Source organism: Cynocephalus volans, chromosome 2 (assembly GCF_027409185.1).
Source record: "Cynocephalus volans isolate mCynVol1 chromosome 2, mCynVol1.pri, whole genome shotgun sequence".
In the NCBI taxonomy this organism is placed as follows: domain Eukaryota; kingdom Metazoa; phylum Chordata; class Mammalia; order Dermoptera; family Cynocephalidae; genus Cynocephalus; species Cynocephalus volans.
In genome coordinates, this window is record NC_084461.1 from 208445973 (window position 1) to 208459205 (window position 13233).

General features: G+C 44.9%; 1 pseudogene; it reads right to left on the bottom strand.

Annotated features, from left to right (window-relative positions):
• Positions 1-6283: 6283 nt before the first annotated feature.
• Positions 6284-6660, bottom strand: LOC134370213 (small ribosomal subunit protein uS8-like; annotated as a pseudogene).
• Positions 6661-13233: the final 6573 nt, after the last annotated feature.

Consider the following 13233-nt stretch of genomic DNA (forward strand, 5'->3'; position numbering starts at 1 on the left):
AAAAGGGTGTTGACCTTGGTAAAACACTTTTTCTCTGTTTAAATGACCACAGTATTTTTCTTTTTTGTTCTGTTAATGTGATAAATTACATTGATTGAATGTTGATTGTGAAACCACCTTGTATGCCTGGGATAAATCCCACTTGGCCATAATGAATTATTCTTCATATTCTTGCTAGGTTCAGTTTGCTCATATTTTGTTAAGAACCTTTGCATCTATGTCTTGAGGGATATTAGTTTGCAATTTTCTTTGTCCAATTTTCATATCAGGGTAATGCTGGCCTCATAAAATGAATTGTGAAGTATTTCTTCCTCCTCTATTTTCTGAAATAATTGGTGTAAGACCGGCATTAATTCTTCCTAAATGTTTGATAAAATTAATCAATGAAACCGTCTAAGCCTGAAGTTTACATTACTGGATAATTTTTAATGAAGAACTTAATTCTTTTGAACAAAGCTATTTATATTTTTTACTTCTTCTGGGTAAATTAAGGAATCTGTCCATTTCATCTTGTCAAATTTATTGAACTAAATTTGTTCATATTATTCCCTTATTATTCTTTCATTTCATTTTATCATTATTTTTTAATGTTGGGTGTTCTTTGGGAATGTTTTGTTTTGTTTTGTTTTCACTTACTTTCCTTTTCATTGCCCTAGGTAACCCATGTTAATTTCTTCATGTGTATCCTCTTGTCTTTACCTCTATGCCCAGATAATCATAATAAACATATACGGAGTTGGAGATAATTGCTTGCTTTTTTAAATAGCATATTAAACACTTCTCTGTATCTTACTTTTCTCATTTGACAAAAATCTCATAGAAGTACCTCCAACTCAACTGGTATATAGTTCTAATTCATTCTTTTATGGCTACATAATATTCCATGGTGTAGACCTATTATTATTTATTCAACTGTTATCCATTCATTTTGTTTCCTTTTTTTCATTAGGAAGTGGTGCAGTAAACATATATATACATTTATTCTTTTGTCCTGGTATTTTAATTTTATTCTTCTATTTTTTATTTTATTTTATTATTATTTTAGTTTTTGGCCAAAAAACAAGTCAATACATTTTAAAAGACTAGGATCATAGAAAATATGTTCTCTGACCACAAATAACCAAAGGAAACTTAGGAAATTCACAAATGTGTGGAAATTAAACAACAATCTCCTCAATAAACAATGGATAAAATAAAAATCAGAGGAATATTGAAGAGTACTTTGAGATAAAAACCAAAGTGCAACATATCAAAATTTATAGGATGCAGGGCTCATGCAGTGCTTAGAGGAAAATTTATACTTTTAAACACTTATAGTAAAAATTTTAAAAATCTCAAATCAGTAATGTGAACTTCCACCTTAAGAAAATAGAAAAAGAAGAGCAAACTAAAGCGAAAGCAAATATAAGTAGGAAATAACAAAGATTACAACAGAAATATGTGAAACAGGGAATTAAAAAACAATAGAGAAAACCAATAAAACCAAAAGTTGATTCTTTAAAAAGATCAACAAAACTTGCAAACCTTTATCTAGACTAATCCAGAAAAAAAGAAGACCAAAATTACTAAAATCAGTAATAAAGCAGGGGCGATATTATTACAGTGTTGTTATGGTTTTTTGTGATGGTAAGATTTAGGGTGTGTTTTTTTTGCATTTTTATTCTAACAGTGAGTTTTGTTCTTTCTTATGCATTTGTGGTAGTGATTTTCATTTTTTGGATTCCAGATGCATGACTTCCTTAAGGATTTCTTGTAGGGTTGGTCGTGTGGTAGTGAACTCCCACAGTTTTTGTTTGTCTGGAAAATATACTATTTTGCCCTCATTCCTGAAAGACAGCCTTGCTTGGTATATTGTTCTTGGCTGGCAGTTCTTTTCTTTCAGTATTTTGAATGTATCATCCCATTGTCATCTGGCCTGTAAAGTTTCTGTTGAGAAGTCTGATGTTAGTCTGAGAGGGGCTCCCTTATAGGTGACTTCACACTTTTCTCTTGCTTCTTTTAAGATTCTCTCTCTGTCTTTGAGCTTTGCAAGTTTGACTGTAGTGTGTCTTGGAGAGAATCTTTTTGAACTGAATTTGTTTGGAAATCTTTGAGCCTCCTGGATCTGAAGGTCTATGTCTCTCTACCTATACCTGGGAGGTTTTCCGTTATTATTTCATTGAATAGGTTTTTCATGCCTTTTCCTTTCTCCTCCCCTTCTGGAACACCCATGATTCAAATGTTTGTGTGTTTAAGATTGTCTGTTAGCTCTCTTAGGTTTTCTTCATTAAAAAAAAAATATTTTTCCTTTTTTGTTCACCTGGATTATTTCAAAAAGACTTATCTTCAAGATTAGAAACTCTTTCTTCTGCTTGTTCTAGCCTGCTGCTTAAACTCTCTGTGGTGTTTTTTATTTCGTTGAGTGAATCTTTCGGTTCCATAAATTCTGCTACATTCACTTTAAAGGTATTATTACTCTCTTCATAAATTTCCTTGTTCATATCCTGGATTTTTCTTTCTCATTTCATTATGTTGTTTGACTAGGTCTTCTTATATCTCAGTGAGTTTCCTTTAAGTTATTGCTCAGAATTCATTTTCAGTCATTTCAAGGGTTTCCTGCTCTATAGGGTCTGGTATTTAAGAATTACTGGGGTTTTTTTTCTTTTTTCTTTGGAAGTGTCACATTTTCTTGGATGTTTGTATTTCTAATATCTCTACATTGATGTATGGTCATCTGGGAGAGCAGTTGCTTCTTCTATTACTCTGGAGTGGGCTTTGAGGAAAGAGATGTCTTCTTCTTTTTCCAGTCTCTGCTGGTGATTCTCCTTTTATCAGTGAAGTCAAGTGTCTGGCAGGACACCTGCATGGTGGCTGTGGCCACTGCTGTGGCATCAAGCCACTTTTGTGGCAGCTGTGTGGTGGTGGCTGTGGTGGACCAACTACATGGAAGTGGTGTTTTTGGTGTGCTCTCTTGCCCACTTCTAGGTGGAGGGGGCTGTCCTTAGATCCTGCCTAGGACCCTGGGCATGATCTCTTTGCCTTATTATTCTTTTACTGTCGGTAGTTTCTGTAATGTTTCCTCTTTTGTCTCTAATATTGGCAATGTTTTTTTCCAAATGATAGAGTTTGGGTGTGTTGTCCCCCCAAAACTTATGTGGAAATCTGATCCCCAGTGTAACAGTTTGGGTCATGGGGGTGGATCCTTTATGAATGGATTAACGCTCTCCCTACGTGGGGGGAGTAATGAGTGAGTTCTTGCTCTATTAGTTCCCACAACAGCTGGTTGTTTAAAAGACCCTGGTACCTCCCCTCTCTCTCTTTTGCTTCCTCTCGCCATGTGATCTGCTTGTACCCGCCGGCTGCCTGCCTCTTTCCACCATGAATAGAGCAGCCTGAGGCCCATGCCAGATGCAGCTGTCCCAGAATCATAAGCCAAATATACCTCTGTTCTTTATAAATTACCCAGTCTTGGGTCTTTCTGTCATAGCAACACACAATGGACTAACACACCAAATAAACAACATTGTATCTTACTGATTTTCTCCATGATTTGTTTCTATTCTATTGATTTCCACTTTAAGTTTATTATTTCCATTCTTCTATTTACTTTGGTCTTAATTTGCACTTTTTTCCCATTTCTTTTTTTTTTATATTAATTCATCAATATACAATATAGTTGATTTTCATGTCCCTTTATCAATTCCTCCTTTTCCTTCCTTCCTTTCCCTCCTCTCCCCCATCAACATCATATCCTTTCTTCCCGTTTCTTAAGGAGGTTGCTTAGGTCATGGATCATTAATCTCTCTTTTGTTAACATAAGGATTTAAAGTTATGACCTTCCCTCTAACCACTGCTTTAGATGCATCCCAGAAACAATGTGTTGCGTTTTATTGTCATTCGATTCAAAATATTTTCCAATTTCTCTTATGAGTTCTTTGATCCCTGAGTTATTTAGAAGTGTGTTGATTTCCAAATATTTGGGTATTTTCAAAGACCTCTTTTTGTTACTGATTATTATTGTTATGTTCCAGTGTATAATCTACTTGGTGAAAGTTCCATGTGTACTTGAAAAGAATATGAAGAATAAAACATTTGTAAAGAATGATGGTGGGAATCTGGTACAGTCACTTTGCAAAAATTATTTGGCATTCTTATAACGCTAAACATATGCCCATATACCTACCTTATGACCTAGTCATTTCATTCCTAGATGTATGTTTTTTGGGTTTGGGGTTTTTTTTTTGGCAACTGGCCAGTAACAAGGATCGAACCCTGGCCGTTGGTTTTTATCAACACCATGCTGTAACTAACTGAGCTAACTGGCCAGCTCCACTCCTAGATGTATATCCAGGAGAAATGAAAACATATGTCCACATAAAGAGTTGTACATTAACATTCATTGCAGCTTCATTGGTAATAGCCAAAAACAACTGAAATGTCTAGCAATAGGTGAACAGATACACAAAATTTGTACATTTATACAAGAGAATACCATTCATTAAAAGAAAAAAAAGAACAGCTACTGATACACAAAAATTGAGTGAAAGAAATCAGACACAAGAGTATATATTGTATAAATCCATTTATATCAAATATTCTAGAAAGTACAAACTAACCACTGGCAAGAGAAAGTTGATCAGTCATTGCCTGGAGCAGGAAGTAGGGGGAGAGAAGGACTGCAAAGGGGCATGAGGAAATTTGGGGGAAAGGAGATGGAAAGTTTTGATATTGTGATTGTTGGGATGGCTTCCAGTGTGTGTACATCTGTCAAAATTTATCAAATTGTACTCTTCAAATGGTTGCAATTTATTGTATGTAAATTATACCTCAAAATGCTGTTATTAAAAATTTAATAAAGCTGTAATAGAACAGCTACTCAGAGTACAGGAGAAAATAAAGTGGCTTTCTGTTGGAAAAAACAGATAAAGTATGTATATTTTGTAGTTGTTGGGCATAGTGTTCTAAAATGTCAATTAGGTTTAGGTAGTTGATAGTGTTTTTAAGTCTTCTGAAATTTTTTTAGTTGTGTATTAGTTGCCAAGCCAAGAGACATTAAAATCTCTATGATTGTGGATTTGTCCATTTCTCATTTTAATTTTGCAATTCTATTATTAGGTGCATGCACATTCATGATTATGTTTTCCTGATTAATTGAGCATTTTATTATTATGAAATATTCCTCCTTATCTTTGGTAAAATTCCTTCTCTTCAAGTCTCCATTGTTTGATATTGATGTAGCCACATCAGCTTTCTAGTGCTTTCCTTTGGGATTGAATATTTTTTTCCATCTGTTTATTTTCAACCTGGATGTGTCTTCATATGTAAAGTTATCTCTTATAGACAACATGTAGTTAGATTTTGCTTTTTTAAATCAAGTGTGACAATTTCTGCCTTTTTTTACTTGGAGTATTTGGTCCATTTATATATGTAATTATTGATATGGTTCTGTTAAATGTGCCATTTTGCTGTTTGTTTTCTGTTTGTTCCATCTTTCTGTTGTTCCTCTGTTCTTCCTTTTCTGCCTTCTTTTGTGTTTATCAATATTTTTGATATTCCATTTTATTTCTTCTACTGGCTTTTTAGATGTTTCTCTTTGTATTTAGTGGTTGTTCCAGGAGTTTACAGGTCACAGAAAATTGATCTTTAATTTATTCTAATCTACTTAGAATTCATATTGTACCACTTAACATTAAGTGTAACAACGTAACATCTGTATAATTCCAATTGCAACCACGTTTTTGCTGTTGTCATACATTTTTCATTAATATAAACCCAACCGTACATTGTTATAATTCTTCTTTCAGGTAATCAGTGTCTTAAAAAAATAAGATAAGGAAAAAGATAGCATTTTTTATTTACCTACATATTTACCACTTTTGGTACTCTTCATTTCTTCTGTCTATCTAAGTTTCCATCTGGTGTAATTTCCTTTCAGCCTGAGGAACTTCTGTAGCAGTTCTTCTAGAACAAGTCTGCTGATGAGGAATTATCTTGGCTGTCTTTATCTGAGAATATCTTTATTTCTCTTTCATGTTTTAATAATACATTTACTGCACATAGATGTCTGGGTTGACTTTTTCTTTCTGCCCATACATTTTGTTCCATTGCTTTTAACTTACATTGTTTCTGATGTGAAGTCAGACATATGTAATGTGATCTTATTTCTCTGGCTGCTTTCAATATCTTCTCTTAGTCTTTCAAAAGTTTGACTATGACATGCCTGGGTTTTTTTGTAGTTTTTTGGAATTTTTTTTTGTCCACTGAGGCATTTTATTTGTACATACATATTACATTCATAGAAAAAGAATCCCAGGATTTTTTTTGTGTTTTCATCTTGTTTCTCCATGGTCCATGATGCCAGCTGAGGTTGTTAGTACAATGAAACCAAACTTATGGGACAGGAGTAGATTATTCTGCAATTTTTCTAGGTCTTTGAGTTGTACATCAAATCTGGGGCTGATCACTCCACACTTGTTTAACCTGCCTGGGAGGTTCACAACAATTTTCCCAGCTCTGTGATCATCAGTGATTTCAAGTTCACCAATGTAACTGCTTCATCATCACAGTTAGAAACCAGACAATGACTTTGGAGCATGGCCTAATAAGATCCTGGCGTTTGCCTCTCCTTTTGGCATTGTTGATGCTCTTGAGAGCATCAGCCAGGACGTTCATGTGCACCATTATGGTGGCACAGAAAGATGGCAGAAAGAGCTGGGTGTGTTTTCTTTATGCTTATATTGCTTGGGGTTTGCTGAGATTCCTGGATTTATAAATTGATGTTTTTCACCAAGTTTATGAAATTTGGGGTCATTATTTCTTCAAATATTTTTTCTGACCCATTCTCTCTCTTCTCTCCTTCCCAGACATCATTTTGTTACTTTTTTTTTTTTTTTAAAGATGACCGGTAAGGGGATCTTAACCCTTGACTTGGTGTTGTCAGCACCACGCTCTCCTAAGTGAGCTAATTGGCCATCCCTATATAGGGATCCAAACCCGTGGCCTTGGTGTTATCAACACCACACTTTCCCAAGTGAGCCATGGGCCAGCCCACTATTCTCTATTCTTTTGATTGAAACACTTTTTTATAAATTTGTCTTCAAGTTCATTTACCTTTTCTTCTGCCATCTCCAACCTGTTCTTAAGAACAAAGTCCATCCAGTTAAATTTTCATTTGTTAATGTAATTTTCCATTCTAAAATTTTCATTTGTTTTTTTTAGTTTCTATTTATCTGCTGAAATTCCCTCTGTTCATTCATTTTGACCATTTTTTTTCCTTTGAGTACCTAAACATATTTATATTTGCTTTTAAATTTAATTCCAACATGTGAGTCACCTCGGGGCTTGTTTCTATTGACTCCTTTTTCTCTTGGCTGGAATCACATTTTAATGTTGCTTTGTGGATGGCAACTTGTAGAGGTTCTGGATTCAGTTACCTTCTTTTGAAGAGAATTGACTTATTCTAGAAGGCCTTCCAATTTGAACTTTTGGAGGCTTGTTTTTATGTTTGTTAGGATAGATCTGTTGCAGATTTGCCTTTATAGTCATGGTAAATCCTTTAGTCTTAAAACATGTTTTTTTCTCTTAAGGTGGACTTTCTGTGGTTTCAGTGTTTAGAGTTCCACTAGTTTCTGACCACTTTTAAAACTGTTTGATCTTCAGTGCCTTCAAGCAGTTGTCTTTTATATTTTGTCTAGAGTTGATCATTGTTATCTGTGAAAATGTTAGCCCTATGCAAGCTACCCAGTCATTACTTAGACCAGCACCTCTGTACATTTGTTGTGCAAGTACTAATCCAGCTGTGCCTGCCTTTGTGGTTAGGACACACAGGGTGCCTGATGAAAGTTTTGGAACAGATCTGGTGTCCTGCTCACTTTGCGTGGTAGGTGGCCCTGGTACACCAGAACCAGGAGAAGGTAAGCTTAAGGAAGTAGGGTCAAGTCTGAGCCACATGCCTCTTTCCATAGCCACATATCATGTGCAGAGCACTTGTTCTTGGATCTTGCAGAGCAGGGCACCATGGACATTTAAAAATAGAAAACATAACATAAAGCCTTCATGCCATGCTTTGATCACCTACTGTGTACTAGGAACTGTGCTGGGAACAAGAGAAGAAAGGAGGCCTCTCTGGGGCAAGAGAGACAGACACCTTTAGGTTAGCAAGCAAGCAGCATTCCATGGGAGCCCTGAGCAGGCACCTCACCTTGCCAGGTGCCAGGGAGGCATCCTGGAGGGAAACCCTGCATTGAATCTTAACCCGTGAGGGAGAGTTAGCCAGGGCAGAAGGGTGAAGACACAGCTTTGGGCTGAGGGCACAGCATGGGCAAAGGCATAAGGGCAGTAGCAAGAAGAGTGCCCCCCGTCACTGAGAACCCATCACACAAGCATCTGGTCCTCACAGTGGCCCTAGGAGGGGTGAGATGGGGTCTGAGCTTGTCTGAGCTGGCAAAAGCAGGACTCATTCCCACCATGTCTGGGCTTCCTGGTGCAGCTTCTCGCCCAGACATGCCTGGGCACTGGGGAGGTGGCAAGTACAGTGCCTTTTGAGAGAATTAAGGCACCGGATGGGAGACTCGGACATGCACAGAATGGGCTGATATGAACAACATCCTCCATTTATCTGCATCTCCCCTCCCAAGACTTTGCAAATCAAATACTCCCCAAGCTATGGAAACCCAACCTCTGCTGATTGTTAGGACTTTATTATTATAATCACCCAGCCCAGTCGCAGTCACCATGGACAGAACAATGAGCCACTGAAGCCTCGTGGAGGTCTCACCTCCCATCCACACTCTCCGGCAGGCAGGGCCCTGGCGCTGAGGCCTCGGTGGCGAGGCGGTGGCGTGCCTGTGCCCTGGCTGCACCATCGCACCCCGCGGGGGCTCCTGGGGGGTCCGGGCATTGGTCTTCTCACTCATCTCCCTCATAGAGCTGGAGGCCTCAGGGAAACACATCCCGCTGTTGCTTTGCTCTCCTGCCCTTCTGTCCCATGTCTTGACCTTTGTAGGTCAGAGCTAATTATATCTAATTCGGGGGAATCTATGGGCAAAAAAACTCTTCAGCGATGCTGAAGACACACAAGCTGCCGTTAGCTGCCCTCACCAAGCGTGGCCTGTGCGCCTCGCTGATACGTTACAGGAAGGGAGCCTGTGGGGTGCTCTGCCTTGCTGGGGTACCCGGAGCGGGGCTAGCCCCTGGGTCAGAGGCCAGAGGTTGGGACAGGGAGCTGGGCCCAGCCGGCTCCCTACCCCCAGCCGCGCCGTCTCTTGTTTATAGTCCCACTTTATTCTCAAGCATTTGGTGTTATTTGATCATCTGTTATAAGCCAAAAAGATCCTGATTTTATTAGGAGAAAAGAAAGTTTAATTTTGTGGAACTGCAAGGCCCTATCACTGTCCCATGAAATCCTAGAGGCCGGGACCCCGCCGGGCTGGAGATGGGCCTGCCGTGCCCGTTGACTGTGCTGCTGCCACTGCTGGCTTTGAATTTCCTCCCTGGGAAGAGGCCACAGCAGGCCCAGTCACACAGCCAAGGGACCACTGTTCTCTGGGCTCCTGGGGTTCATCACGCTGGATTTTCACCCTGTGGGGCCAGCTCCCTGCCCTGTCCCAGTGGGGGTCAGCTCCAAACACGAAAGGCACATGAAGGGAATCCTCTAGCTACCCACTGGGAAGGTCCCTTTTGTCCCCTTGGATGGCGCTGGGAAGGCTCTTGGGACCCCGGCTTGGGTTTCAGAATTAGGGTAACCCAAGCACTGTAAACTGCATCAGGGCCGGGATTAGGCAGGCTGGGGTCTAAGATCCTTTGCTGGACCCCACAGGTGGCCTCCATGATGCTCTTGCAGGCACAGGTGCTTGGCTGGGGACCAGGGTGTGCGGGGAACCCTCAGAGGGCAGGACCAGGAACTTGAGAGCTTTCGGGGAGCTAGGCTATGCCGTGAGGGCTGGCACAAGGGGAAGAATGGGGGCTCAGGAGGTGGACAGCAGGAGCATGATGCCGCAGGTCAGAGCTGCGCGAGGGGCCCACGGCCACCAGGCCCAGGTCTGAAGGCTCGGCCCTGGCTGCTCCCACAGTCAAGCTCACAGGGATCAAAAGCCAACACGGGTAAAATGGGCCCAAAGTCCCGTCTCTCCTCCTTCCCAGGGTTGCCCGAAAGATCTGCCGAGAGTGTTGACAGCAGCAAGCTCCTGCACTTGGTGGACCTGGGCCACGGTGGGTGTGGACAGGTGCAGCCGCCTGAACCTTCAGCTCCTGCTCAGTGCCGGGAGGCTCAGCTGCTGCTGCTCTCATTCCCTGAGGACCGTGGTGCCAGCCCAAGATGGAGCTGGTCACGGCCTGTGGGAGCTCAGGGCTTCTGCCACATGCCCTTTGTCCTCACAAGCCTTCATTCACCCTGTCATGGTGGTTTCTGGAGACAGGAAGTGGTGACAGCAGCCACGTCTGCTGGGCTGGGAGGTGGGCCTAGCGTGTGGCCCGATGCTCAGGGCTGCCACAGGAGAGGCCCAAGGAGCGCCCCAGGAGTGGAACTTGGGGTCCCAGACCTCCAGCCTCACTGCCCGCTGCTGCTGCGACAACTCTTTCAGTTCCCCGATTATCAGTTTTGCACGATCTGCTTATTTATGTGCCTCTGCCTGGTACAGGGAAGACCTGAGGCAGCTCCCAGGGCCGGGCAGCCAAAAAGCCCAGATCTGAGATGGTGGTAAAGGAAGGAACAGAGTGGGGCATATACTGTTACCTGTGCCGAGGCCTGTCTGGCTCTGCACCCTTGCTGACACCAACACCAAGAGCAAAGATGATGAGGAGGGGAGGGGGAGGTGAGGGGGGAAGGGACAGGAAGGGGGAGGGGAGGGGGGGCAGAGGTGGGCCAGCCCAAAGACAGCAGGGTCCCTTCTCAGCCTAGGGTCCTCAGAGAGGGGTCTTCTGCACTGCTGGCCCCACCAGGAAGGCCTTAGGACTTCTGTGTGGGGCTCCATGGAGGCCCAGGGAACAGGATCTGGAAAACTCTGCCCACGGTCCGCCAGCTCCCCATGCCAGGCTGAGCAAGTGGGAGAAAAGGTAGGAGTCGAGGCCCTGGGTGGCTGGGCAAGCGGGGTCCCTGGTGGCATGGAGCTGAGGATTCAGGCCCTGCTCGAGCAGCCCCTGGTGGCGGGATACTTGTCTGTAGAGGGGAACTGCATTCCCTCCCTGCCCCCCATTCTAGTCTCCACCCCAGTCTGGGTTGGGTGAAGCCCCCACACCCGGTGGGAGGTCCTCAGCCTGCCAGTTTGGGGCTAGGACAGAGCATCTTCCTCTGAGGCTAGGGCCACCCCCAGGAGCCAGGCCTGGCGCAGGTTCTGTATGGACCGAGAATCAGTCCAGGCAGAGATGCTTTCTGACAGCAGGGCTGGGAGGAACATGCTTTGACCTTGGGGAGTCCCCATGCTTGGGCCTTGGCACCTGCTGGGCTGCGTCACTCACTCCTTGCCCTCTGGTACCCACCTGCTGGCCTCAGACACAGGCCACTGCTGCTTCTTGCTTGCCAGGGTGGGGATCGCCCCCGTGTCTGGCAGTGACCGGCCACATTGGCCCCCTTGCACTTGCTGATCAGGACTAAGGGCGGGTGCTGATGAGGAAGGAAAGCAGGCAGAGGGCAGAGGCCAGGGCAGGTGAGGCCAGCAGGTTCGGTGAGGTTGTATGAGGAAGGGCCCTTGTCCAGGGACCCCAGGGAAAAGGGAAGTGGCTCCCAGAGGGACATGGGGTGAGTGGAGTAGCCTAGGACTAGGGGCTCAGCTGGCTCTGGGCTCAGGGAGGCAGCAATAGCTCTACCTGCCAGTCTAGCGCAGATGCCACCCACAGGAGCCACATGCCAGCACGTGCTCTCCCAGGAAGGGATATGAGCATGGAGTGGGGAAGCTACGTGGAGGGGTGGCCATGGCTCCTGGAGCCTGAATTGGGTCTGGACGGCTCAGCAACATGGCCTCGTGGCCCTGGGTCTCTCAAGATGGCAGAGCTACCCTGATGCACACACTGCTCGGCTGTCTCAGGGTGTCCCTCTTGCAGGGTCCTATAGCTCCAGGCAGCTCTGCTCCCAGAGGCTGAGTGGGTGGGTGAGGGCCTCAGGCCTGCCCCTGGGGCCTGCTTCACACTGGGGAGTGGGCTGGGGCCCAGGGCACTGGTAGCACATCCGAGCTGCTGGCTGGAGCGGCTACAGGCCAGGAGAGGCTACAGGCCAGGAGAGGTGAGGTGAGCCACGTGAGCCAGGATGCCATGGGATGAACAACCACAGGGATCTCAGGGACAAGCCTAAACCTGAGGCCGTGGGCACAGCCACTCTGAACTGCAGGCATTGCCTGACGTTGAGCTGCTTCTCACAGGGGCAACTCTGCCAGCGAGGGCCCCCGGTGGGCACAGGAGGGCACTTCCACAGCTGCAAAGCACAGCCGTGGCATGTGGCCTCTGTTACACGCCACCTGCCAAGTGTAGCTGGGGATCCTGGCGGAGGTGCAAGATGCTGGGGTGGGGGTGGGGGCAACACTGGCCTGGGGACAGCTTGGTGGGGGCTACAGTCTGAGCATCTCAGCTGCTCCCGTGAGCTGATGACCCCCTTCTGCACCCCCTGCCATCAGTCCTAGGGCCTCTCTTCGGAGACCCCGCCAGGCCCTGCCCTGCCCTGTGTTGCCACTCTGGTCCTCATCCCACCCTCCATAACTGCTTGTCATCCCTGCTCTACGTGCACGCCTCCCAGGGTCAGACCTGCCAGGCAGCATGGCGGGCATGCAGGCGGCGGAGGGAGAGGGTGAGGTGGCCTGTGCGTGCGTGTGCGTGTGCGTGTGTGTGCGTGCGTGCGTGCATGCGTGTGTGTGTGTGTGTGGGTGTGTGTGTGAAAGACTCTGCCCCACTTCCGAATGGAGGGCCAGGCCCTAGCTCAGCCCCCCCCCTCCCTCCCATGTCCTTGCGCAATCTGGAGCCACAAGCAAAAGTGTGCAAGACGTCGCCGGAGGTAATTGTGGGTTACATGGAACAATCTGAGGAATTAGAATCATATTTTCATTGCACCATAAAAACATGCAAAGGCGGCGGGAAGGCGGCCCTGGGGCTAGGTGGAGAGCACCTGGCCTGTGACGCTCTGGCCCCTCCCTGCACTGCTGGGAGGTGGGGATAGGGCGGGAGCCAGCCCAGAGAGAGTGTTGGGCTGTGCAGTGAGCCTGGAGCTGGTCAGTCCCGAGACACTCAGGACAGAAACCACTGCTAGCCCAGCCCATCTATCCCGCCCAGAGC